We start from the raw sequence: 25,065 nt of genomic DNA on the forward strand, positions 1-25,065 counted from the left end.
CTGTGATCTCCTCGATTCTAAATACTAACAATGCAGAGGTGACAGTAGACCTTTTGAGTTGGTCACCATGCTTGTGCGAGAGTGGAGGGGTCACACCTAAAAAAAAAAAAAAAAAAAAAAAGTGTTTGTAGGGAAGAGGGACTCATCAGCTGTATGTGCTAAAATATAACGACAGGGAACTATTTTAAAATGATGAGATATATTTCTCGCTGAAAGCTTTATTACAAGGAGGGAAAGGGCATGTATTATAACTACTTGAAGCTGTGAGTCACAGATGACGTGGAAATTTGTCAATAATAGTACAGTCTACTCCTTGACTGCGCTTCCACTTGGCAGTCATGTTGGAATATTTTATTAGTCTTGCAACCACTTAAGGTCTCTCGGGAAAAACGTCGGTACGGTTCACCTGTGAGATGAGATGCTGTCTGGTCCGGTGAGCCTGTGCTGGTGCGGCGAACGCTAAGCAACGAATAGAATTATCTACACCAGAAATTAATTCAGCTAAATTAGACGGCATAACTGAAGGCTGAATAATTTAGCGAAGCCGCTCATTTGCATAGATATTAGCGGCGGCTGGCCGTCCGGTCAGACGGGGCGATCCCCTGCCCCGGCAGACAGCAGGTAGCCAGGCAGCAGCCGGCAGGTAGGAGGGGTGCGGCGCAACCAGAGCAAATTTGTCCTTCGTTAGAGTTGTAAATCGAGCAAACATTTGGAGGTGGCGCCACAAGCGGTGTCGGCTCCTCCTTGTCGGCCTCTATCTCTCCAAAATGAGGCCTGAATAATAATGGCTGGTAGCGGGGGAAGGGGGGCGCTGGGGCAAATATTGAGCTCGCTCGATGCATTGTCTTTGAATGGCGTCGCGGTGCCGCGCCGGCCAGCTATGAGGGAGGGGGTATTCGGTATTTCGCACGAGGCGAGCCTCGGATTTCGCTGCCATTGTATTCGCGGGCCGAGCGGCGCGCTGGGGTGGCGCTGCGATGCTGCGAGCCGCCTCCACCTGTTGTCCCCCGGCGCTGCCGGTAATGGAATCGGCACAGTCGCGGTAATTTGAGTGCCCCGGCCCAAATGCAGCCGCCTGCAGCCAGCCCTGCACCCCGACAAAAGCTCTCAGACGGTATCCGGATGCATATCGCCTGTGGCCCTCGAGCGCGCCGACAGACTGTCTTGCGTAATGAATGCCCCCCGGAGTTTGTCCAGTCTATGCCGCAGCTGCTTGACCCACAACTGGGCAGCGGACGGCCCCTAGAGTAGAACAGCGCTGGCGATACTCGAGAGCTTCACTAACTGTATCCGCTACGACCGTGTCGAACTGTTGCGTCAGTACACACGTCTTTTTCATATTTTACACGTCCATTGTTCCAGAGCCGTTCACAATAGGAGCTACATTGCTGTCGTTCTTTCATCGTTACAGAGCTGGAGATTCGCAACGGCAACGGCATTGTCCGTTAACAAAACACTACGTACGTTAAAGGAGGAAATTAGCCAGAAGTAGCGAAACGTAGTGTAACACCTACAGCGCCTCTCGCTGTTGAAAAAAAAAAAAAAACAAAAATAGCTCCCAAATTAGCTCCCATGTCCTTAAAATATCAATTCACAAAATCACCCAAGACCCTCCACAAGTAGTAATTACGAAAAATAAATAAAGAACAAATAGAGGGAAATATCTAGTATAGAAAGCAAAAGAAAGAAAAATGAAGTTTAATTATAAACTTTAGAAACATGGGAAGGATAAAAACAGTAGAAATATTAAAATATTAGTTATTCCAATACGTAAGAAAATCGATATTATAGTTATAGAACGTAGGTCTGGGACTAAAAAAATAGTTTTTATTAGAGTATAAACAGCCCTACGTTGTAATTACGATACTCCAGTCTCTAGTCTGTTCTAGTTATTTAGAACGTACAGCTTTAGAGAGCAACAATTGGGACTTTACTGAACGGGGATCAAGAATAGATCGTGATTGAGGATTGTCAATTCAAAACTTTAATTTGGACACTTATCAGATTAGATAAATGGGAAGGTGAATAGTAATATCCTTGCCTTTAATGTCAATTCTTGTGAATATTTAAACGCTTTATTGAATTGAGAATTTTAACCGGATTCGGACTTTGAAATGTGATAGTGGGAAACTTTAACTGCACGAGACTAGTGATCATAGTTAATGACAGTTTGCGGATATTAAATAGAAATAATTTGTTTACCAAAAGTGACCGGATATTATCTAACATCTCTGATGCTAGCGGGAATCCTACTTAGACATCTAATTAAAGAACTTCTTTGAATGAGATCGTATGAGTGAACCTATTTATTAATAATTCTTGTCAATAAACTGACGTTGTTAATTTGAAACATAATACAAGTCTTGAACATTAATTTAACTTAGATTAATAAACGTTAAGGTTACGTCATCTATGCAAAGAACAAACTAGCGATTCGTAACTAAAACAATTGAACGAAAGGTTAAAGTATCGTCGTCAGTAAACATTGGTAGTAAAGCTACTAAAGACTTTTTTCTCACAGAGTTGGGAAGACTATACGTGTAGTGACCCACGTTTAACATTGGGTTTTAAAAGTAATCAAACTGATACTTAGCCGGGACAATATTAAATAAAAGTAAAACCCTTCAATGACAGTTCAATGCGTAAAAAATAAAATCAAGCTTTCACCTATTAGACGAGAAAGCGAAAACAGAAAAAGGGCTGCTACAGTAGGTAGTAATTCTTTACAAAGGAGTTTGTTTACACTCTAGATATGGTTCTCTGAATAAGGAGACTTGAATAGGTTCAGAATTGTAGGATTGGAGAAAAAGTGGCTGCAGAATCGATCAAAATTGACGAAATGTACTTTGATGTGGGCACCTCCAAAAGATGCATTACAATCAACGGACGAGAAATTATGAAATTCATATCTCAGATGAAGATGATAACGTCTACCACCTTACTGAAGTTGAAAGAAAGTTGTTTCTCGTGCTATGCACACAAGGTTATTTCAGCTCCTTTAGATGAATTTGGAAATTTGTCTTAAGGACTATGGGACCAAACTGTTGAGGTCATCGGTCCCTAGGCTTACACACCACTTAATCTAACTTAAACTAACTTACGCTAAGGACAACATACACACACACTCGTGCCCGAGGGAGGGCTCGAATTTCCGACATGGGGAGCCGCGCGAACCGTCAAAAGGCGCCCTAGACAGCACGGCTACTCCGCGCGGCTTTAGATGAATGGATAAGAGTTTAGTGAATATGTATTTACGATTTAGTCACTATTAATTACAATGTGATGATGATGATGACAGGTATTTAGATCATGTTTGAAGTTGTCAGAAAGCATATCCAAAATGAAGTCCAAGTATTTCTTAATGTCTGCTTCAACTGACAGCAGTCATCCACATCTACGTGTTAGTTCTACAATTCACAATCAAGTGTTTCGCATAGGGCACATCGAATCACATTCAGGCTATTACTCTGCCGTTCCACTCTCGTATAGCGTGCAGGAAAAACGAACACTTAAATCTTTCCGAGCGAGCTCTGGTTTCTCTTATTTTATTAGTTATTATTATTTCTCTTAATTTATCGTGATGACCATTATTCCCTAACAAAACATTTTCACACTTTGAGGAGAAAGTTGGTGACTAAAATTTAAAGAGCTGTTTCTGCCGCATTGAAAAACGGCTTTGTTTTAATCATCGCCAGCCCAGTCCTTGTATCATATCCGTGGCGCTGTAACCCTATTTTGCGATAATTCAGTACGAGCTGTCCTTCTTTGAACTTTTGGATGTCCTCCGTCAGTTCAATCTGATGCGGATGGCACACCGCATAGCAATACTCCAGAAGAGGACTGACAAGCATAGTGTAAGCAGTGTTTTACTACAACTAAGTGGGGTGCCAATAAATCACAGTCTTTGGTTTGTTTCCCCAAGAAGATTATCCGTGTGAGCGTTCCAATTTGATCGTAATTCCTTGGGGGGTGAAAGAACCCGGTGTGTATAGCGCGAGAGACACATTTTTTGCAGATGCAGTGAGGTCGCAGACGTTTACATCTTCAATGGGGATTCTAATTCCATAGTTTTTGACCACTTATTGTGATGCAGTCTTGGAGGTACCCGTATAAAAGTACATTTTATCAATTTTAATCCCTACTGTGCCGGTTTTCTCTCTGCTCCGAGAATTCTTCCAAGTTAAAGTCTAGAGATACCACTATTTCTTCTTCTTCTTCTTCACATAATCGTATCTAAATCAACAACGAACTCCTTCTCAAAGAACGAACAGCTTATTTATTTAGTTAAGTGTACAGCGTTCAGACTTCTATGTTTTATCCTGCAACCGAAATTAGCGGTTCCCTTTTAGTACTCATGTTGATGACGACACTTTTCATTATTTAGAGTCAATTTCCACTTTTCAAACCATACTTATATCTTATCTAAACAATTTTGAAATTTGTCATGATTATCTTATGAATTTATAAACAGTATATGACAGCATAATCTGCCAACAACCTAAGAGGGCTGCTCACATTGTCCCCTAAGTCGTTTAGGAGCAGCAGGCGAACTATAACGCCTCATTGGGAACACCGGATATAAAATCCGTTCTACTCGATGATTTTTCGGCTTTCACTACATACCGTGACCTTTCTGCAGGAAATCACTACTGCTGTAGTACTACTGAAACGGTACTCCATAATCACGCAATTTGATTAGAAGTCACTGCCACAAAAACACGAAGTTAAGTTTGATTCGACACTTCCATGAGATGGGAATTCATTATGAAGCATAATGTGGTTAATACTTCCTTAAGAGGGAAAGATTCTTTGTGCGACAGTATTATTAACTCAAAGTTTACGGAATCCTTTCATACGAATATCTTTACGCCTTTCACATCTACTCATTACGTAACAGTATCAACGTCCTAACACCTTCATCTAGCACAGGTTTTAGCAATTGGTCGATGAGTTATTGAAGTAGATTGCTAGAAGCCAGGAAGCATGTAACCAAAATCTAATAAAAATTTAAAAAATAAAAAAGAGAGACAGAAGAAGCAATTACCAACTGTGTTAGAGCCCTCTGTAAGACAGCTATTTTTTGATGATGTTCTTGGATGCGTTAATATTTGTAATGGAATATGATGTGCTTCAAGAATTGCGTTCAGAGAAACAGTTGTTGGCAGCAGTGTCTGTATCTGCGAGGCAGTATTGTGAAGTTGCAGAATCTTTGCCAGTGCCAAGTGGAAAGCTGCGGTGTGCATCAGGCGGGGATTCTTTGAGTGTACAGTGTAATGTATGGACGCATTTTTGGGACAATTTAAGTTGCAGATTTATTGCGAGGAGGAATGATGACTCAGAACAATGGCTGGATACCATACGGATATAAAAAGGGGTTTCAAATGAAGAACAAGGTATCATTTGGTGGGGTATAAAGTTTACTTTTATTTTTGTATACTTGAATTGTTGGTACACTTCACCCTCGTCACAATCGTGTTTTTCTTAATCATTCTACTGACTGATCTTCTGAGTTAATTTATTGTACCATTAAAGATATTAGATTAGTTGAATTTTCATATTAGTGTCGATGATTGTTTTCTTTGATAAGTTCCTTGACATTCTGTGTCAAGATTATGAACCCAGTTTCCCTGGACCAACTGTAGTTAGATTTGAGCAGTATTTTTTCAGTTGTCGCAGAGCCTTGCTGTGTTGCTGTTTCTGCTAGTATTTCATTTTGCAGGTGAGATTCACAATACATGATTGTTACGTTTCCTCGTCGCTATGTTGGTTCTGTCAGCGCAGAAATTTTCGTGTGTTTCAGGTAACATTCTTATACAGATCGAAATTACAGTTTGGCTCTCCACCAAGATATGAAAATATTTTAATATGTTATTTCACAACCAAAACTAAAGAAAAAAGTTCATATAAACATATAATCGGCAAACGCTTAGTGACGGAGTTAAGGCTAATAAAAGATTTTGTATGAAATTTACCAACTTAGCTAGTATGAAGCCATTGCTAAACTGTACGAAAATAAACTAAAGCTCGATTCCCATTTATTTTGTTGTTATTGGTCTGGTGCATCTAACAAAACCTATCCCAGACGTGTATCTATAGTAATTTTCTAGAACATCCAGAGAAGCAAAGAATTCACGTCTGCTATGGTATTAATAAAAGCAGATTATCTGACACATTCATAAAGTTTAAGTTAACGTTGTTACCATCATTTTACCAAAATTAAATTCTCTACAACTTCTGTTGTAAACTCTGTGCAATTGTCTGGAATTAAAAAAAAAGGACCAAGTGTTGTGTTGGCAGAAGAGCCAACACCGTGTTACGAATTGAGGCCGAAATGCACGCGTTTTAGCTCACGCAGGCTGGCGTGAGAAGGGAAGAAATATACTGACGTGAGGTCTGGAACATGACAAAGAATTATAATTCAGAAAGCGGACGTAATTAGTTTGATACTTAACTTTAATCTATTAATGATGAACGTCGCTGTTGACGGTACATGATTCACAATATTATCTGTTCAGAATACATTCATAATAACTGAATATGGCGCCTTGCTAGGTCGTAAGAAATGACGTAGCTGAAGGCTATGCTAAACTGTCGTCTCTGCAAATGAGAGCGTATGTAGTCAGTGAACCATCGCTAGCAAAGTCGGCTGTACAACTGGGGTGAGTGCTAGGGAGTCTAGACTATACCTGCCGTGTGGCGGCTCTCGGTGTGCAATCACTGATAGTAGCGACACGCGGGGACGACGTATACTAGCGGACCGCGGCCGATTTAAAGCCTACCACCTAGCAAGTGTGGTGTCTGGCGGTGGCACCACACCAAGTAGTTAAAAAAATAAAAGTTTTACGATATTTTATATATATATATATATATATATATATATATATATATATATATATATAATTTCGTAAATATATATGTATATATAGGTACCTTATTTGCAAACAGTTAGCCCTGACGAAATCTACCGAGAGTGAAATTATTGGTTTACTTATTTATTTGCTTATGAATGAGATCGGTTTTCACACAACCATACAGGACTCATTTCGAGGTAAGTGATGTGGCTTTGAGCTCAGTATCACATTTAGGTTCTCAGTTCGCACGCTCAGTTTGTATGTTAGATTTCACACACTCAAGTAATGGCTACTCACTACTTTCTAGCCACTATAATTCTTTCTGCATTTCAGCTTGATGCTTCTATTCACCACAGAACCGTTACCGATAAAGGTCTCTATGCTACCAATAAACGGCCGCTAATAGTTCTTCGCGGAATGGGCAGAGCCAATTGAGGGCGCTGATATCTTCTATGACGGTACTTCAGGCACATTCCGTAGGGCACAAGCGTTGTGAGCACGAAGAAAAAGTGGATACTGTAATGCCAGTAGTTCGTTCATCGAACTATTGTCACTCTGCGAAATGGGACAATGGACTGTCTTTCTGAACATCCGGGCAATCAGGAATTAGTATAGAAGAACAAATAGCGCGATTTAGTATGCAGCAGACATCTCCCTAGCTAGAATTGTGGTTTTAATGCATGAAGAAGCAGTCATCACGTGTGCGTCACGCAAAATGCCCACTATGTCTTAGGCATATGCTACTATTTACTGTGAATTCCTGTTCGAGCTAAGATTGCTTTGAAAACTTATAAGACCAAATAGCGGTATTACTACCAGCGTTCTATTGGTTGGTCTCTTGTGAAGTGTGGTTAAAAGCGATGTTCTTAAAGTGTAATCTAAGGAATTGCAATGAGACTCTTCTTGATGCTCGTATCCATTACTGCTACGCTGAAATGCCGGATAATCTGGTGGACAGGGATGGTTCTGCTACAGTTGCAGAACGAGACAGTTGAATAAGAGTGACAAACAAATGCGGTTTTATTTCACAGAATGGCGTCTAGCTTGAGTGCGTCAGAATAAGTGTGAGAAGTGTGAGCCTATCGATGAACAGTATGCGCTGTATGGGCCATTTGACCATACAGATATTTGAGATGCTTAACGTGAGAAAACCTCTGGCTGGTGAGATCAAGCAGATCTACACAGCTAGGAACGGCTAGGTCTGGTCTATGCGCTGTCAGGGAAAAGACAGACAACTCAGGTTCAAGTACTGCACAATGTATTATGGCCGACACGCTTTTAGGGATTCTGCTCCCACTCACCTCTATTGACTTTCGCGGACACTCTTAACTAACTTACCAGAGCTGAAGATTTTATACAGGCCGTAACATGGAGCGTTACGGTCTGAGGAATGTTTTCGTGGCACAACTGGGTGATTTAGTTGTCCTGGTAGACATAGTGGATCAACACAAGTATTCAGCATGTCTACCCCCAAATGCAGTATGTTCACACAGCTCGCACTGTACGGATGTGTTTCGAAGAACAGCAGGATAAATTCACCGTACTTTCATGGCCACCAGACCCCGGATTTGAACCCGATCGAGAATCTGTGGGACCACCTCCACCAGGCTGTTAGCGCCATGGATCCTCATTCAAGAACCCAAGAGCAGTTGGCCACAAAACTGAAACTGGCATGACTCCATATCCCTGTCGGTACCTTCCAGAACCTCATAGCCTCTCCCTCTGCATATCTCGCCGAGTTCCTTGCTGGAGTAGGTAGTTACTCAGGCTTTTGACAGGTGGTCGCGTCATTATGACTGGGCAGTGTAAAAACAAATTGCTCTGGGAAGGTAACGACGTGTTCCGATTGGCTGTGGCAGAAGTCTGTTTTGACGTTCTCAACAGACGCTTGGACGTGTCACGTCGCACTTCTAACCCAGTTTTGTTCCTTTGTTCGGAAACTTTCAGATGGGTAACAGTATACGACGGAAACGAGGTTTGCTTAACGATTTTCGAGGATGTTGCTGATCCGTGAGTAAAGACAGTACTAAGCTAGTCTAAGTTCATTAATAGTGTTTACTATTGCAGTTCGGTAAAATGAGGGCATCGGACTGACTAACTACTAGAGAGCCCACAACCGATATTTCCTTGTATAATATTAGTTATAGTACAGGGAGGAAAACTTGAAATGAGTGCCGCTTAAAAATTTAGGCTATTGTTTGCGTTTATTTTGAAAACAATTAGTTATTTATATCAGATCTAAGTCAAAAAAATCTAATTTAGGTATTACAGGTAAGTATTCCTAGCTCTGTCAACATTAATTAGCGCCAATTCGGTACGCTTTTCCGATCACACACAATCGCAGAACATCTTACTAAATGTCATTAGTTTGTTCAAAAATCATAGTATGACGGTTCTACAAGTGTGTACCAATCGATCAGAAATAAATAAAAACCAGTGAAAGTCGCTCAATCCATAATAACTTGCGTTGACATCACTGGAAATATAAAATTCCAAGAAAATTCAGTCATTCCGGTAACACGCTCTAAGACAAAAAAAAGGGAGAACGTCGCACTACGAATGGGTTGGATATCGGTAAATATGGTGTACATGTGCAAAGTACAGACAAAGAAATGATTACGATTTTACAAGAACTGGATTCCGATACTGAGCAATTGAGTAACGCGTTGGTCCATCTCTAGCCGTTATTGAAGCAGTTATTAAAACTTGGCACACTGACAAATTTGCTGGATATCCTCCCCGGGGATATCGTGCTAAATTATGTCCAATTGGCGCATTAGACCGTCATAACCCCGAGCTGGTTGGAGGACTCTATCTTTAACGCTCCAGACGTACTCAGTTGTGGAGCCATCCGGCGACCTCTCTGGTGGAGGTAGGGTTTGACAAGCACGAAAACTGATATTTTGGGATAAACAGTCTTCTGAAAATGGGTAAATCAGTTTGAAACACATCGTTCTATGCAGTGAGCTGGCTTGCTTCTCATCCATCGACACAAGACAAATTAAATAAAACCACTAGTACAGGTTCTCACTCTTATCCAATCACAAACAGCGTTTGAAAAACGGGCACTATTATAGATAGAGCACAAAACTACGTCTGGGAAAACTACTTCCCGGCGGTGCTCTTTTTTAGAGGAATCACCACACTTCGCCCTAATAAAATCAGGGAAATAACAAAGAAGTCTGGATTACGTAACGGGGATTTGAACTGCCGTCCTTCCGGATACGAGTCTAGTGCCTTATTAGTGTTCCATCTCGCTTAGTCTCACATTGGGAGCACGAGGAAGTGACACTGCGCAAGATCTGAGTGACACACTGACCCCGTCGTGAATACACCACCCTGATGAAAGATACTTGCACCAGGCACCGAGGGTTTGCTATTTAAAAACATGATGACAGTGTCACATTCACGGAAAAGTTTATTGAACAAGGGATAAGACATTCAAACGGGGAATGACAACTTTTACAAGGGCCACAGTAAGAATTACCTACAGGGTGTTTCAAAAATGACCGGTATATTTGAAACGGCAATAAAAACTAAACGAGCAGCGATAGAAATACACCATTTGTTGCAATATGCTTGGGACAACAGTACATTTTCAGGCAGACAAACTTTCGAAATTACAGTAGTTACAATTTTCAACAACAGATGGCGCTGCGGTCTGGGAAACTCTATAGTACGATATTTTCCACATATCCACCATGCGTAGCAATAATATGGCGTAGTCTCTGAATGAAATTACCCGAAACCTTTGACAACGTGTCTGGCGGAATGGCTTCACATGCAGATGAGATGTACTGCTTCAGCTGTTCAATTGTTTCTGGATTCTGGCCGTACACCTGGTCTTTCAAGTGTCCCCACAGAAAGAAGTCACAGGGGTTCATGTCTGGCGAATAGGGAGGCCAATCCACGCCGCCTCCTGTATGTTTCGGATAGCCCAAAGCAATCACACGATCATCGAAATATTCATTCAGGAAATTAAAGACGTCGGCCGTGCGATGTGACCGGGCACCATCTTGCATAAACCATGAGGTGTTCGCAGTGTCGTGTAAGGCAGTTTGTACCGCCACAAATTCACGAAGAATGTCCAGATAGCGTGATGCAGTAATCGTTTCGGATCTGAAAAATGGGCCAATGATTCCTTTGGAAGAATTGGCGGCTCAGACCAGTACTTTTTGAGGATGCAGGGACGATGGGACTGCAACATGGGGCTTTTCGGTTCCCCATATGCGCCAGTTCTGTTTATTGACGAAGCCGTCCAGGTAAAAATAAGCTTCGTCAGTAAACCAAATGCTGCCCACATGCATATCGCCGTCATCAATCCTGTGCACTATATCGTTAGCGAATGTCTCTCGTGCAGCAATGGTAGCGGCGCTGAGGGGTTGCCGCGTTTGAATTTTGTGTGGGTAGAGGTGTAAACTCTGGCGCATGAGACGATACGTGGACGTTGGCGTCATTTGGACCGCAGCTGCAACACGGCGAACGGAAACCCGAGGCCGCTGTTGGATCACCTGCTGCACTAGCTGCGCGTTGCCCTCTGTGGTTGCCGTACGCGGTCGCCCTACCTTTCCAGCACGTTCATCCGTTACGTTCCCAGTCCGTTGAAATTTTTCAAACAGATCGTTAATTGTATCGCTTTTCGGTCCTTTGGTTACAGTAAACCTCCGTTGAAAACTTCGTCTTGTTGCAACAACACTGTGTTCTAGGCGGTGGAATTCCAACACTAGAAAAATCCTCTGTTCTAAGGAATAAACCAAGTTGTCTACAGCACACTTGCACGTTGTGAACAGCACACGCTTACAGCAGAAAGACGACGTACAGAATGGCTCACCCACAGACTGCGTTGTCTTCTATATCTTTCACATCACTTGCAGCGCCATCTGTTGTTGAAAATTGTAACTACTGTAATTTCGAAAGTTTGTCCGCTAGAAAATGTACTGTTGTCCCAAGCATATAGCAACAAACGGTGTATTTCTATCGCTGCTCGTTTAGTTTTTATTGCCGTTTCAAATATACCGGTCATTTTTGAAACACCCTGTATAAGAAATGGCAAAACTGGAGATGGAGCACAAAACTTGCTTTGGGGAATGTATAAATAAATGGAGAGATTATGCCACAACACTGACTGAAAACTGAATTCTTTAAATAGAATGGTTGGCAAAAACAGTAAAGCAGCCAGAAGGCAAGATCAGATGTCGGTGTAACTTCGTAGACGTACGCACCATCAGCGGTTATGTAAGTTAGAGTTGCAGTTCTCAGTGGCAGGTAGAGTGGCTACATAGTGAATTACTGGTGTTCGTGTTTAGTGTTGGTACCAGGCCTGGTAGAGTACATAAGAGCGACAGACATAGAGTGATTGCTACAATGACAAGTACTCATGTAAGGTAAGTTTGGAAGTGCCTTCATGTGACCGGTTGTTTGAATCGTGCAATTTCCATATTTGTGGGGCATTTAGATCTGAGTGTGGCCCGATATCGAACTGCATGATAACTTGAGGGCAAGCATACTCATAATAACACCTTCATATCAGTGCCTTCCATCTGCGAATGGACTTCCTGCAATACTGAATGCCACCTCGCACTACTGATAACAGGCTAACAGCAACTGGGCTAGGAAGTTAACCACCCGTACGAAGGCACCTGGAGACCACAGCGTAAACGGCTGTGTTAGAGAACTGCCGTCAATGGGAAGCATGGACTGATGATGACTGGCATCGCATTGTGTGCAGTGATGAATTGTGGTTCTACAGTACCCCGGATGAACATCGTCGGCGAGGAAGGCGGAGAGGGTCCATGCTTCCAGTGGTTTGGAGAGGTTCAGCAGCGTTGTTGGCGTCACGTTCTGCGGAGCCATGGGAATGACTTCTGGTCACAGCTGATGGTGAAGAAGTTCTGACGGCACAGTGGCGAATCACGGACTTCCGGCATACTCGTGATTTACCTCTCATGTAACTCTATCATGGCGCCATTTTTCAACACAACAGTGTCCATACACACGTTACACTTGTCCCTATGAAATGTCTGCGTGATTTTGATGTACTTCCGTGCCAATCAGTATCTGCAGATCTGTTCTCAATAGAGCATGTGTGGTACCAACTCCGACGTCAACCCACCACGCTACCAGTATCCGAGATATCGATGACCGGATGCAACTGATGTTAGACAGCTTGCATCAGCAGAGGAGAGAACGGCTTTGTGATACCCTTCCCAACAGAATCAGTACATGCATCCATGTCAGAGGCGCGCAACGTCACACCGATAAGTAGGCTTGTACTGCCAATTTCTTTATTAAATTTACTCCATCTTATAATTACTGAAACAACATCGCATACCTTCCTCACCCGTGACATTTCATTTCAGCTCCTCCTTCCTTCGTAGATGTTTCGCTCTTTTCTCAAGCGGCCCATTGTAAGTAAGATAATTATTTGTAGATTTTCTGATATAAAACCAAAATCGTTTCCAAAAAATTTGGTTATAGTTTCAGAAGGGAAGTGAACAAAGTCCTGTTCAGTAGTGAGTCAATGAGAGTTTAAGGAGAAGAGCCCCCATTGTAAGACCTGAGTTTCTGCCGGAGCATACAACTTTCAGATAACATACGGCAATACAGCCCGGTGACGTCATCGGCAACCGCCCATATTTTGACAGGAGCACACCCTGCCAGGTTCAACCCAAAACTGCAGCAAGTAAGGGATGTACAAAGGAATTTAAAACCTAGGTTTTCAGAGAACCTCCTTAAGGATAAAACACACACACACACACACACACACACACACACACACACTATAACCACTAGCGCCATCACAAAATAAAGATCTATATCAGGAGTTATCGATAGTGAAATTAATAATCAACGGGTGACTTAGCAAAAACTCTGCCCCTCTGTTTTTAACAAGGGAGAAATCAAAATTCCATGAAGGATTTAAACAAAAACCACCATTTTTGTTTATAAGGTCACATGCTACTTTAATTTCAACAGCATCCTCAATAGCACTATCCCAAAAGCTGGAAGTGTATGCCAGAATTTCCGTGTTGTCATATTCCGTAGGATGACCGCTGCCTAGATAATGTTCTGCAGTAGCGAATTTGTTCAGCTGTTGTAAGCATATGTGCCGCATATGTTCACTATGCTGCGCGGGATTAGCCGAGCCGTTTAGCGCGCTGCAGTCATGGACTGTGTGGCTGGTCAGGGCGGAGGTTCGAGTCCTCCCTCGGGCATGGGTGTGTGTGTGTGTTTGTCCTTAGGATAATTTAGGTTAAGTAGTGTGTAAGCTTAGGGACTGATGACCTTAGCACTTAAGTCTCATAAGATTTCACACGCATTTGAATATTTTTGAACGTATGTTCAGTACACCGGTTCCCCACAGTCCTGATAGTCTGATCAATATATGACATGCCACAACTGCAATGCGGTAGACACCCGCCTTTTGCAAACTAAGAGCGTCCTTTACGGAATCTAAAAGGATCCTGTTCTGCTATTCCTCAAAATACGACCAATCCTGTTCAAAATGCTTCTTACGTAATTCAAAAAGGCATCTCGTTATTGTCATCACATGCCCGATGCACAGTAGGTCGATAGCGCAACGCACGTCTGACCTGCATTTCACTATAACCATTCTGACGAAAGATGACTTCAGGATGGACTAAGTCATCTGACAAACTCTCATGTTCTGATATAACTTGGGCCTTCTGAACCAAGGTACCATGCACAGCCTTTCCCATTTGTATTTCCTCCTGTTGTGATACTCGAATCAAGTTTTCTCTATTACTAGCTGAGAGTTATTGCAGAACTCACATAGTATTTCTCCTCTCTCGTTCCTATTATCAAACCAATATTCTTCCACAGCACTTTCTTCTACTCCTTCCTCTATATTCCAATTCCCCATATCTATCAGATTTTTATCTCCGTTTACGTACTAAACTACCCATTCAATATCGTCATTTACGTTCTCTAACTCTTCATCCTCGGGTTGCGCCGTCGGCTTATATTTATACTCGAACTATCGTTTGTTGTAATGCTGTCGATTCTAATGAGAATAATCCCATCACTGAAATGTTCACAATAACTCACTCTGTGGCCACCTATCTATTCATAAGGAATCCTACTCTCTTTATGCAATTTTCTGCTGCTGTTGAAGTTATCCAATACTCATCTGACAGAAATCATTGTTTTCTTTCCATTTCGCTTCACTGATCCAAACTACATCTAGATTGAGCCTCATATTTTCCTTTTTCAGAATATCTAGCCTCCCCACCACATTCAAACTTCTGACATTCCACGCCACGACTAGTAGCATTTACCCTTTCGTAGATCATTAAATCTTTTCCTCGTCGTCACCTCCCCTTTGGCAGACACCTCCATGAGATCCGAATGGAAGCTATTCCAGATTAGTTTGCCAATGCAGAGATCATCATGACACTTTTAAGTTACAAGTTACATGAATCTGAACCGGCGTCCTCCAGAATCCGAGAGTGCATCAGGAGTGGGCGATTGGGCAGGGGTTAAAAACCGCGGCCCGGCAACGGTGTTTCCGTCACGCCTTGAGGAAAAGGGAAAGAAGAGGAAATATGTGTCAAACCAAAAACAGAAACAAGTATAGCAGTTTACAGCCATAGAACAACAAATACGTTATTTTACTTTATTTATGTATTTTATTTATTATTATTTTTATGTACAGATGAACTAAAGGGGAAGATCATGGCACCCCATGCTAAGAAGGAGGGGGAGAACTAATTGACGCTTTTAGCACGTGGTATACATTGAGGAGAGAAACTAAAAACAGAAGCATAACAGAATTAGTGGGAAAAATGCACCATCGTACATGATGTTGGATGCCCAGCGTGACTTCTCGTTTCAGTACGTGTTGTGCCACGCTCGTTCGTTAAAGTATGTGACCATTCATGTCATCTTCTCTCGCCGGGGACGTTCCAGCTAGTCGGTGCATCGTGCAAGACACTCCATAGGTAAATTTAAAAATTTTGAGTGTATCGTGGGTGTCGAACAATTACGTGGTATTGCTCGTAGAGATAACACCAGAAATCAAGAACGTGTTTGGTGTCGTCATGTTAGAGATATTTCACTGCCTGGCCTCGGATCCTGAAGACTGCGTTCATCCATGCCCTTGAGTAGAACGTTCCCGTAAAAGAATCAGGTTTACGACGATATGGAACGGTGTTGCACGTAGAATATCTACTGGCGCACAAGGTAAAACTGCTCGATATCGACCTCTGGGCATTTTGGGTAAGTGGGTGAATCCGCTAGGTGTATCTTAAAAAGGCGTTTGCGTGTCACATTCTTCCTGTTGACAGCCGAGTACCACGCGGCTTGTGCTTCAGAGTCAAGTAAGTGATGGTTTACAGTTCTCCACACCATTTTCCACCTTGGCTCTGAGCACTATGGGACTTAACGTCTGAGGTCATCAGTCCCCTAGAACTTAGAACTACTTAAACCAAACTTACCTAAGTACATCATACACATCCATGCCCGAGGCAGGATTCGAACCTGCGACCCTAGCGGTCGCGCGGTTCCAGACTGTAGCGCCTAGAACCGCTCGGCCATTCCGGCCGGCACCATTTTCCACCTTGTATTAGTATATTTGGACTCGATTACATTAGGCCGGCGGTACTACTGCAGTTCGCTGTAGAGTTGCTTCGCCGTCACCAAAAGTAGGGTCGGGGTCGACGTAGATAACCGAGATACGAACAGACTCGCCAAAGATGACTGAAGGCAGCCGGGAGGTCTAACATAATCGGTGGGTCGACAGAGGCCGGTTCCATCGCGATCAGTAATGATCTCCTAAGGCTCAAAGGGCATCTCCGCCGCAGCTGTAAGAGGGCACTGAAGTAAAAGCTCACCGTCCAGTCGTAGACGGTGACTGGCCCGAGCCTCCTTCTTCCTTAAGCATGCTGAAGGAGACGTATCTAATTTTAAACAATACACCTTTACTATTAAAGGAGCTCTAAGCTACCATAATGCTACTAGCCAGTGTGTGCAAGATTTGGGTAGTCTTTGTACAACATGTGGAAGCCCCGATGCTAAGTATACATTAGCATAACGTGCTCGTTGTACAAAATGATCCGTTATACTGTCCCGTGTCTGTTGCAATAGAAGTCTATAGTTCAGTGTATTGTGTGCCTGATGTCGGTTGTGAAGTCCAGTCTTAGGCATAGTAGAGTGTCGCTAAGACGAAACGGATCAACGCATTCTCGTGACAAACTTGACCCTGTAGGCAGGGTGAGCGACTTGTCGATGGTGGGTTTACTTCCCGTATGTTGCAATCCAAGACATGACCTTTGTCAGAGCATAGGCTCCACGGATGACAAGCAACGTATCATCGGACTACGTCGTGCATTGTTAAGCTCGTCCGCCAGATTCGTGTGGTGTTAATCGGTGGTGCAGGTCACACAGCACATGTTCCAAGGCCAAAGCATTAAATTCCATTGATAAAGGACAGATTTGGCGCAACGAACGGTTGATGTGGAGAGTACCTGTCAGGCGGCCTTTGATGAGCACCCGCGACGACACCTCGTGTTGCAGGTACACGGCAACATCAGTGAATGTATCCGATTATGGCATTTTGCGTAGCACTGTAATGAGATTTGTTTGGTCGATACTATTAAACGCCTGACTACAGTGAATCCAGCGTGCATGGGAGGCACTGCACTGCGCTAGGAAGATTAAGTCCCTATATTTGCAAAGGGCAAAACGTTCAATGTGTATGAATTCCTAAGGGACCAAATTGCTGAGGTCATCGGCCCCTAAACTTACACACTACTTAAACTAACTTACGCCAAGAACAACAAACACACCATGCCCGAGGGAGGATTTGAACCTGCGGCAGTTGAGGCGCGCAATCCGTGACATGGTGCCTCAAACCGGGCAGGCACACCTCGGGGCGGCAAAGAGGACTGAGTGGTTCTTTGAGATGACGTGGTGGATTGAACATTGTATACGGTTCGCTAGTAGCGATGTGGATATTTTCAAGTCACTGTTAGGTATCGTCAAAGACCACTAGTCACGTATACAATTTCCATCTTCAGATTTGTGTATCAGTTGGGGAACAGTAATTCTCTGCAAACTTCGTCCAACATGGTATCAACAGCTTTTGGAAAGTACTGTAAAACTCCAACGGGCCCCTATTAGGTCCTGGCGATATGTTAGCTGCCCTTTACAGATACCGTCGTGAACTTCATCTTCCGTCACATCTTGCAATAAGTCCGTTGCCACGTCCGGTGAAAATGTACCAAATACTAATCGGGTCAGTCTGACGCGTAGAGGCCCGAGTAATGCGTGTGAAAGGCTCTCACATTGTCCCGTTTCACTTCGACAAGATGTCAATTATAAGATCAAATAATTCAAATGGCTCTGAGCACTATAGGACTTAACATCTTAGGTCATCAGTCCCCTACAACTTAGAACTACTTAAGCCTAACTAATCTAAGAACATCATACACATCCATGCCCGAGGCAGGATTCGAACCTGCGACTGTAGCGGTCGCGCGGTTCCAGTCTGAAGCGCCTAGAACCGCTCGGCCACACCGGCCGGCCCAGTTAATAGTAATCAAGTTATACATCAGCGCTCTCCTCCGCTTACTACGCTCAAAGCCAAGGTGGTGTAACCATACGTTATCAGTGTCCGCTGGAGAGCAGTCTCTGCAGATTTGATCCACCAAGTTAATGTCGATCCAAAGTGACCAATACGGCCGTCGTCTTGGTGGCATGTGGTCTCCATTGCAAGCCGACTTGAAATGTTCTTCTTGTTCGTCGACGGTGCACGTTAGAGGTTGGCTGTCGTACACGATGATGACACTACCTGTGTCAGATACGACGGAACATGATTTGGTAGGTCGATTTTCACCTGACTCACTCCATTGTGGGCTTCGTGCGTTTCGAAAATTTGCTACTTTGTCGAGATATTGCTTATCACATTGCCATACGGTCGAAAATCAGTCTTGGCAACATCTTCCGACAGCTCAAAGGGAAGCTCAAATACTCACAGCGCCCCCAGGTCAAGTTTCGCATGGTCCACTGTGAGGCTCCGTTATGATCGTCGGGTTGTTTGAAGTTAGGAGAGACGACGTACTTATTGACCAAGAAAGTGCACAAGCCCGCAGATGATATCTTTACATAAACGATAATTAGGTGATGGAAAAATGTATGCCCGTAATGAGGAATGGATGCAATCTCGGTTGGTCTCGAACTTGCTGCTTCAGCTTCGTAACCATTTGGTCGGGCGTGGTCTTCATCGGGTGCTGCCTACAAGAATGGCAACAGCGCGCTGAATGTGAGAGCAAAACTAATCCATTAGCGACGAGGAAGTAAACACAAAGTACTCGCGTGCAGGCCCGCTTGCGGGACACAGCAGACGTCCTCGCCTCGCCGCTGTTACAAGTGGAATGATCCCTAGACCACAAATGAGTATCGCGTACAGATCCGGAAATCACAAAGGTTTCAAAGCCGCCTATTCCAAGGCAGGTTCCTCGAAACCTTCTATTAACAAATTGGTCATTTTAGGTGACAACAGGATTTTAATTGCTACTCTGTTTGCTCGTAAGGCAGGTCAGTGAATAAAAGGTAAGTGGAAGTCAACACATGTCAAAACAGGTTCGTTAATTCAGTACCAAACCTAAACTTAAGCGGGTCACTGTGGCCGAGCGGTTCTAGGCGCTTCAGTCTGGAACCGCGTGACCGCTACGGTCGCAGGTTCGAATCCTGCCTCGGGCAAGGATGTGCTGATGTGCTTAGACTAGTTAGGTTTAAGTATTTCTAAGTTCTAGGGGACTCGTGACCTCAGATGTTCAGTCCCATAGTGCTCAGAGCCATTTGAACCGTTTGAATCTAAACTTAATCAATCGTAACGAACCAGACAGGGGATCATGAGTGAAGAGAGAGACGCATTCCCTCTTATCGACGTAAGAGATCCGCTGCCTTCTGAAAATGGTGCTCACTCCGACCTAGTTCACTCCGACAACTTACAGGGTTCGACAGAGAAGCAAGGTATTTTGTTATACGCTGTGTCGAAACACCAATGTTGCTCACAATCGGACGAAAAGCAACTACTTCGTTATGGACCGTAGGGAGGCCATGAAACGTAGGGGCAACAGCACAATAAGAATTAAGACTCTTGATAGGTTCCTGTGATAACGAACGTTTCTTCAAGAGGCTGTTAGTCTTTGTCTCGACATTTTCTGTCTCAGAATGAGACAGTAAACACTGCATCTTTTGAACATAATGCTGCTTGTCCAAAGCAACGGTAGCATTGCCCTTGTCTGCATGTAAAATAACTATAACCGGATCAGCTTCAAGTGAACGGAAAGCAGCACTCTCAGCCTCTATGATATTAGTCTTGGGTGGACGTGCCGCAGCCAACACATGACAAGCCTCTCTCCTAGCATCTTATGTAACATCAGGAGGTGGCTTAAAAACAGCCTGTTAAATGTATCTAAAAAGTCAACCACTGCCAAAACCTTAGGAGATAGCGAAAAATTTTAACCTTTTCCTAGCACGGATGACACTGCATCACCAAAATCCTTACGTGTGGGATCTATCACAGTCTTTGAGAAATAGTATTAGACTTCCAGCAGCAGAAACGTTCAAACTTCGACCAGTGCCAGGCAGTTACTGAATGAATTTCGCAGTAAGACTGCCTCCATGAAGCAACGTTCATTCAGTCCCAGGAATAAGGTGAAATTTATGAAGCAACCATCAAATGAAACCGATACAATTCCTTGGAAATAACACCCAACAGTCGACGAGTGTAATGAATCCTCTCACCAACAAGAGCTTGGTCAGTGGGTTGCTTGATGCGATTGAGGGCAGCAGGATTAACATGATTCACAGCTTTGGCAAACTTTGGAACTATATTTTGATCATGACACATCGGCAAAAACGACAACGCATATAGCAAATTTATTCTGTTGCTGAAAAGTTCATCCAAACTCCAGAAGCAACACACAGTTCCTCCATGTAGAGGCAAATAATGGGAGACCTGAGATTGTTCAAAAAAATGGTTCAAATGGCTCTGAGCACTATGGGACTTAACATCTATGGCCATCAGTCCCCTAGAACTTATAACTACTTAAACCTAACTAACGTAAGGACATCACACAACACCCAGTCATCACGAGGCAGAGAAAATCCCTGACCCCGCCGGGAATGGAACACGGGAACCCGGGAGTGGGAAGCGAGACCTGAGATTGTCCTGGCTTCTACAGTGTTCAAATAATTTGAGAGATTGCAGGGCACTCTCACTTCTGATTTAGCGTTATGCCACTTCATGGTGTTAGGGAAGATGACCTTTATTACGATTTGACTTCACACATTATGATGAAATGGTGGGCAATAGTTAATGCTCTTGCTTGCATGCTCTAGGGAAGGAATAACAGAAAGCTTTACCCGCATTAAAAGGAATAGGGTGCCGATTTAAATGACTGCATTAAAAGCGCATGGCGACGGTGGGCCAAGAGAAGCTCGTTTTTTCTGCGGTACATGATGGAAACATTTCCGCGGTCTTATTCTGTAGACACGTTGGTTGGCACTGGTCAGTCGGCATCCGCATCCAGGTAGACTGACTAGCGCCGAAAAGTCGCCGCTGCAATGGCCAGCGCACTGTAGGCCAGCAATAAAGCAGAGGATGGACCCTTGTTAGGCAGGAAGCCGACGTGACAACTGTGAGCGTGGTGCGAATTTCCATGGGAATGGTCACTGGCGCCCAGACGTCCAGACTCTGTTAAAAAAACATATTTGTGAAAGTAGCAGGCTTTTACCGAGTTTATGGCCATTCTTTGGAAACTTCGAAATGGACGCAACAAGGGAGATAACAAGCTTTTTATGGAGGGGTGTGGTACCATCCTGGTCATGTTGATAGCAAAAGACACTGCGTAAAATCGTAGGAAAAAGGCCGCAAAGCTGAATCTTTTTTTCCTTTTCTGCCATTTAAGTCTCTTATTGGTCAAATCGGTGTATGCAGACTAAGAGGCGCTCTCTGAGCTTCGAAAGCTGCGCTCCAGCTCGTCATTGGCTTGCGTTAAATTGGGGGAAGCCCAAGATGTAAATGGACTTTTGCTACCGAGCTGAGGAGGAAAGTGGACAGAAAGAGTAAATTACTCTTGTACCGGCGCTTCGCTAGTAAAAAAACTGCAGGTCTCTACCTAAACCTTTGCTAGTGCACCACTTAGAGCCAGTGCCAGTCACCTTAAAAAAATGAATTGTCGTTTTGTTGCCTCTTCCCCCAAAGATTTTAGAAATTCTGATGATATGTTAGCCATCCCTTTTCCCTTATTTGATCTTAAGTCCTCCAAAGCTCTCTTAAATTCTGATTCCAATACTGGATACCCTATCTCTTCTATATCGACTCCATTTCTTCTATCACATCCAACAAATCTTCCCCCCCGTAGAGTACTTCATTGTACCCTTTCCACCTATCCGCTCTCTTCTCTGCAGTTAGCAGTGAAATTCCCGTTGCACTATTAATGTTACCAGCCTTGTTAATTTCAGCGACGTTTATTTTGTCTTTCCTATATGCTGAGTCAGTCCTTCTGACAATCATTTCTTTTCCGATTTCATCTCATTTTTCATGCAGTAATTTAGTCTTAGCTTACCTACACTTCTTATTTATTTCATTCTTCAGCGACTTGTATTTCTGTAATCCTGAATTTTCCTGAACGATTTTGTACTACCTTCTTTTATCGATCAACATAAGTATTTCTTCTGTTGCCCGTGGTTTCTTCGCAATTACGGTCTCTGTACCTATGATTTTCTTTCCAAGTTCCTTGATTGCCCTTTTTTGCTGTGTCCATTTCTCTTCAACTGTACTGCCTACTGAACTTATCCTTATCGCCGTTTCTGCACCCTTAGAGTATTTCAAGCGTATCTCATCATCCCTTAATACTTTTGTTTCCTACTTCTTTGTATATTGATAATTCAACTTCAGCGTACTCTTCCTCCCTACTACATTGTGGTCTGAGTCTATATCGGTTCCTGGGCACACATTACAGTCCATTATCTGATTTCTGAATCTGAGTCTGACCATGATGTAAACTAACTGAAATCTTCCTGTATCTCGCGGCGCTTTCCAAGTATACCTCTTCCTCTTGTGATTCTTGATCAGAGTATTCGCTGTTACTAGCTGAAATTTATTACTGCATTTAGTCTCTCTACTCTATCACCAGAGTTGATGGTCATGAAGTAGATGAAGTGGCGGAATTCCGCTACCTAGGCAGTAAAATAAACAATGAAGAACGGAACAAGGAGGACACCAAAATCCATTCCAGGTCCAGAGTAGTCTACTAGTATCTAACAGAGGTCTTAATTTGGGAAAGAAGCTTCTGTGAATGTACGTCTGAAGCACAGCATTGTATGGTAGTGAATCATGGATTATTGTGAAACTGGGACAGAAGAGAATCGAAGTATTTGAGTTGTGATATAATGTTGAAAATTAGATGGACTGATAAGGTAAGGAATGAGGAAGTTCTACGCAAAATCGGAGTCGAATGCAATATGTGGAAAACACTGACAAGAGAAATGACAGGACAATAGGACATAAGTTAAGACATCAGTGAATGACTTCCATGTCACTAGAGGGAGGAATAGAGGGCAAAAACTATAGAGGAAGACAGAGATTGGAATACATTCTGCAATTATTTAGGACCTAGTTTGCAAGTGCTTCTCTGGAATGAAGAGGTTGGCACAGGAGAGGAATTCGTGGCGGGCCGCATCAAGCCAGTCAGATGAGGGTGACTGAAAGAAAAGAGAGAAATGAGCCTGTGTCTTGATAGGCCAACACAAGCAGATCCAGATGATGTTGGTAAATTGTCTATCGAATATGGCACTCAGAAGTATTGTCTTATTTTTCTCAAATTTACGGCAAGGTATCGCCCTCAATGCTGTTTCCTGCAAGCTATGAGGCTATTTACGATTTTGGCATAATTCCACCGTTCTTTACAGATCGCGCATAAATACGCTTTTGATAGCTATTTTGTTGATCTTTTAAGACGATGTACATAAATATGGGTTTGGCTGCTATATTATCGCTTTGTCGACACGATATACGTCAATATGGGCTTTGGGGTACTTTCATCGACTTTTTAAGAATGCGCACATAAATACTGAACTGTAATTTTTTTTTTAATTTTCCTAATGCATTGAGTAGCAACAAATAAACTCGTGATACCTACCTTCCCTAAGCACGCAACTCCTATACAGTTGTGGAATACTGGAAAAAAGTGTAGAACAAATATCCTTTTCTTTTTTTTAGGAAGAAATACATTAAAATTACAGGTCAGTCACCAAAACGTGTCAATTTAACAGTTTACACAGTGTGAGCGACGTGGCTGCTATTCTGTCATTCTGCGCAACAGATTAATCTGAGACGTACCCTTTACCCTGTGGCTCCCCAAGATGCAATATCCACCCCCCCCCCCCCCCCCACACACACACACTACTACAGAAATCTGACAGACGCTCCTAACGTTCTAAACACAAATGCCTGAAAAACTTTCAGCAATAAATATCTTCTGGAGTCGTCCGCTGTCAGGAAATGACACAAAAATTCACAAAATATCTTAAATAACTAGTAGGATACTTGGGTACTGGAGTAGTGCTAGTTAGTGTAAGAAAAACATGAAACTAACAATTTTTTTTGCAAAAATTCTGAGAAATAACAATGGCACTTTTAGTTATGAACTGAACATATTATTTCTGGGTTCTTTTCGGAATGTGAAGTTACCTCTTAAGGATAGAATTCGCTAATGAAATTTCTATACAAAGTTTAAGATTGTTATTGACTTGGCAAATGGCTGAGAGCCGCACCTACTCAACTTGAATAATTATCCGTTAGAATGTTGCTAGGTATGGTCGAGGCTGTTGCGTGTGAAATGCAGTGAAGTGTACTGTTGTGGAGGAAATATGGGGCTCGCAAGAGCTGTAGCGCACAATACCATAAGCTGCCATGACTCCTGTCTGCGTCGTGCGCTGCTGACAAATAAGATAACTCTCGTTCTATCTGGATTGACCTTCGCCAATCAAACTCTCCCTACGCCTTAATGAAGTCAAGGACTCCTATTCGCCCCTAGTCTAACTATTGGCGTGGTACACCGGTGAGATAACCAGTCCACCGCAATGCCACTCAAAAATTCGCTCACAGGCGTTTAACTATAACTCTGTCCGTTCCCACCGCACAATAAGTGTGGCGGCCAACACAGTGAACAACGCTTAATCG

This window comes from Schistocerca nitens, chromosome 1 (assembly GCF_023898315.1).
Source record: "Schistocerca nitens isolate TAMUIC-IGC-003100 chromosome 1, iqSchNite1.1, whole genome shotgun sequence".
Classification (NCBI taxonomy): Eukaryota; Metazoa; Arthropoda; class Insecta; order Orthoptera; family Acrididae; genus Schistocerca; species Schistocerca nitens.